At 34.9% G+C, this 4,131-nt stretch overlaps 1 protein-coding gene across 1 annotated transcript in view; it reads left to right on the forward strand.

The window, feature by feature from the left end:
- Positions 1 to 4,131, forward strand: part of LOC107656816 (long-chain-fatty-acid--CoA ligase 1-like) — a gene marked incomplete at its 3' end in the record, with an annotated part of 25,764 nt that overhangs the window by 5,614 nt on the left and 16,019 nt on the right. The gene's annotated exons all lie outside the window — the stretch shown is intronic.

The following is a 4,131-nucleotide window of genomic DNA, read 5'->3' on the forward strand; positions in this document are numbered from 1 at the left end:
TGCTGTTCCATGCATGTTGAGTTATTTACACTGTTAAAGATTTGGATTCTCATGCTAAACAACAACACTGTTACAGATTTGGATTCTCATGCTAAACATGGCCAAAGTTTAAAAAAACGGTTTGGACGTATTTCTGTGCCAAATACACACTTCCGGGTTTCTTACGAGTTTAAGTTGTATGAGTTATAAAAAGTTCCTCTGGCTTCTGCCGTGGGACTTTCTGTCTGTCTCTCTTTCTGTCTGTCTGTCTCACTCTCACTGTCTTTCTCTCAGTGGGCTGATTGTGAGTGTAGCTCTGTCATTGGTTTATACTGTCTGCAGCCCAAGTATGGAGAGAGGTTACTTTTCACTTCGAAGACAAGCACTGCCAGTCCTGCCATGTGATCAGCATGACATTTCCCATCTGTGAGCCAGATACACACAGCTGCTGGCACTAACATTTACACAAACACACACACACACACACACACACACCATCAGTTTAACCCTCTTAGAAACAGTCTCATGTGGACATAAGCACACAGTACATCTTTCAGGAATAACTCAATTCATGTTTATACTAACAATGTGCAGCCACACATAGATGTTTAAACCTTCAATGACATTGAAAAATGCTTTTAAAAGTGAATTCAGCATGCAGTGTTAAATATCTTATAGAAACCGTTCAACCCACACCATTAAATTATAGAAAAAAATCACTAATATCAACCGATAACCAATATGATGCTGATATATTGTGTATCTGCTGGTCCATTTTTTTTTTTCTACATTACAAAAGTGAGTGAAAATGTTTCATGCTAATGAGAAGTTGGGGGCAAATGAGCTTAAGTGTTATGATGACCAGTGTCATTTTAGTATTATTCATATGCTATTATTTATTAATATTTTGAATTTCTTAATTTTAATTTTAGTTTGTTTTAGTAATTTTAGTATTTTTTTTTTATATTTGTATTTATTTAATTTATTTTTATTTGAGTTTTAGACGTTTTAGTGACTTCAACTTGAACTTAGTTTAATCTACTATTTCTATTTTATTTTAGCTTCATTTCAGTTAATAAAAATGTTTTAATCGTTTTAGTTAACAATTAGGCCAGACAAATATATTTGTAACTTCTTTTGATTTTTAGTGTCAAATGTAACCTGCACATGTTCTTGACAAATTCAGTGAGAGGTATGAGGGAGCTTACTTTCAGCCACATGTGGAATGCCTTCCTTTTTTCTCTCTTTATGTTTGTGAATTACTGTATTGTGTTTGAGTAGCGGAGTGTTTGAGCTGCCACACATCTCTTGTTCTCGTATTACAGAGCAGATCTGCTACACGACTATCAGCTACTGTGCTGTTCATCAGGAATTTCGCACACAAACACAGCAATGCCAGCGCTAACATCTTTGGATTGGATTTGTGTGCTTATGTTTCTGAGATAAGAAAAGCAACAGTGCACTTTGTATTGATGTGTGGGATCTGGGATGCCAGCATCTCCATGTGTTTTGATGCATTTCAAAAGACCAACTTCATACACACACACACACACACACACACAGACACACACATACGATTGCATCTGCTAAAACAGACTACAGGGTTTAAATACTGAAGCCAGTGGGTAAAAAACATTCCGAATGAAATGAGAAGTGGGAGACGAATGAGAACTAGAAAGGAAGAAATCGAGATGGAAAATTCAGTGACAGTTTAGAGTGAGAGAAAAAGAGAGAGACCCACGTGGTGGTATTGCTGTCTGTGAGGGTCATTCTGCTATTCATAGCCAGTAGTTCCTTCAGGTCAGTTTAACTACTACAACAGGCACAGGCTGAAAGCGTCCCTTAAAAAAACCATAATATTAACATATAGGCTATTACTCACCCCCCACACACAGAAGAAATCCAACAACTAGAGCTGCAGGGTAAGTATTTTTTTTCCATCTTTGTTTTGATTTTATCATAAAAGTTTTGTTATGTCGAGCTGGTGTGTTTTTGCCTGTGATACTTTAGGTGTAACATTGCCCCCAAAAGTGAGGTAAATCAGGGTGAAATTTGGTGTCCTTAATTGGAAAATCGATGAATAAATAAAGCAAATAATCTTTATGGAATGTTCTCATTTAGATAGTGTCAGGATTATTATGGACTCATTGTGTTGTGTTTTCCCTCCACATGTGTTCCGTGTCTCCGTTAATTAGTTATTCCATGCACCTGTGTTTCCCCAATTATCCTGTGTTTATAAGCCATAGTCCATTCAGTTCATGTTTGTCAGAGATTATACGTCAACCCTGGTGTTTCCTGCACTCCTGTCTGCCCCGTGTATTTCCTTGGATGTTTGGATTAAAAGACTATTGTTTTCATGTACTCCTGGTCTCCTCGTTCCTCGCTCCGCGCTCCTCACCGGAGCTATGTAAATGTGTGTGAACTTTAGACTCTTTAGATTATTTCAAGGTCAGGCATAGGGACTTTAGTAGAATGGAAACTACAGAATGTTTTCATCTTGAGAAATACTGAAATTGGCGATCTGCCTTCAACAGATATTGACATTTTATTGGCTTATTTGTGTTTTGTGAAATGTATTCAGTTTTTGGTAGCCTATGCTATATAGAGTGAGTAAAACAGAAACTTAAAAGTGAAATTGTTCTGTATGTTACTGACGTCCTTTATGGTACAGTGAAAGGATACAGTGGTACATTTTCACTTAGAAATTGCTAGTCAATTTTACAAACAATTACAAGTAACTTATTGAATTAACCAAAATCTGAACATTTGAAATTGTATTTCCTTGTAAAATGTACTCTAGTAATGTTTTATTTAAAACTTAAAAAAATGGTTTTTACAATGCAGACTGCAGAGTACACTGAAAATACTAAAAAAACTATTTGCTTCCATTCATTGATTCGACGGATTTATTACAACCGATTTAAGATGTAGAAATAATACGAAATGTTGTTAATCATAAGGTTGTAATAAAATATTAATTCTGCACTTATATGAAGTTTTGGTAACACTTTAGAATAGGGAACACTTTTTCACTATTAACTATGTCTTTTCCCTCAATAAATTCCTATTTTGCTGCTTATTAATAGTTAGTAAGGTATTTGTTAAGTTTAGGTATTGGGTAGGATTAGAATAAGGCATTAATATGTGCTTTATTAGTACTAATAAATGGCTAATATTCTAGTAATATGCATGCTAATAAGCAACTAGTAACTAATTTTTATATATTTGTGAAGTTTCTGTTGCTTACCTTTATGTGATGCCAAATGGAACAATATTGGTGTATTTGTGTAAATACGCTACACAAGTTTGTAATAATTTAGATTTTTTTAATGTTAATTGTTTGTGTTTTTATGCTCACAAAGGCTCAAGTAAAAACAGTAATTTTGTGAAACATCATTACAATTTAAATGAAATGTAAATGCAAAATATGCCATTTATTCCTGTGATGGTAAAGCTGAATTTTCAGCAGCCACTACAGCAGTCTTCAGTGTCACATGATCCTACAGAAATCTTATTAATATGCCTAATTTGTGCTTAGTATTTTTGTGTAAACCTTTCAAAAAGACTGGAGTTAAATAAATTGTAATAATATTTCACAATATTACTGTTTTACTATATTTTTTAATCAGATAAATAAATAAATAGTGTAAATGTGAGAAGTCTGCATATGAAACAGTGCATCAATGTCACACAGACCTCTGAGGTGAAGGCCTGCCATATTATCTGCAACACATTAACAGTTCTCCTCACAGGATTTAGCACTTATTTTCACCCTCAGTGTGAAGACCAAGTGGTTTCAGAGATATTATCAGCAAACACCTCACTGATACAAAGAAGCTGTCACCCTTTAGAGGAGATTTTCAACTTTGTTGTTAGAGCGGTGAAGTCAAGCTGCAGAAGTCTCTGAGGTCTCAGCTGAATGAAGGACCCTCTTCCTGTCTGTAATTAGTCCTCTTCCATGAGGAGAGACTGTACAGAGAAACGCAGCTAGAGGCTATGGGCTGATGCAGCTGAAATATTTATTGCCTTTTTTATTATAGCCCCATTTTCTGCTCATATAGAGCTGTCACGAACTAGGCAGAGAAATACAGGGATAAAATGAAAGACGACCGTTGATTTGAATATATATATATATATATATATATATATATA

Source organism: Sinocyclocheilus anshuiensis, unplaced genomic scaffold (assembly GCF_001515605.1).
Source record: "Sinocyclocheilus anshuiensis isolate Anshui unplaced genomic scaffold, SAMN03320099.WGS_v1.1 scaffold85, whole genome shotgun sequence".
Lineage (NCBI taxonomy): Eukaryota > Metazoa > Chordata > Actinopteri > Cypriniformes > Cyprinidae > Sinocyclocheilus > Sinocyclocheilus anshuiensis.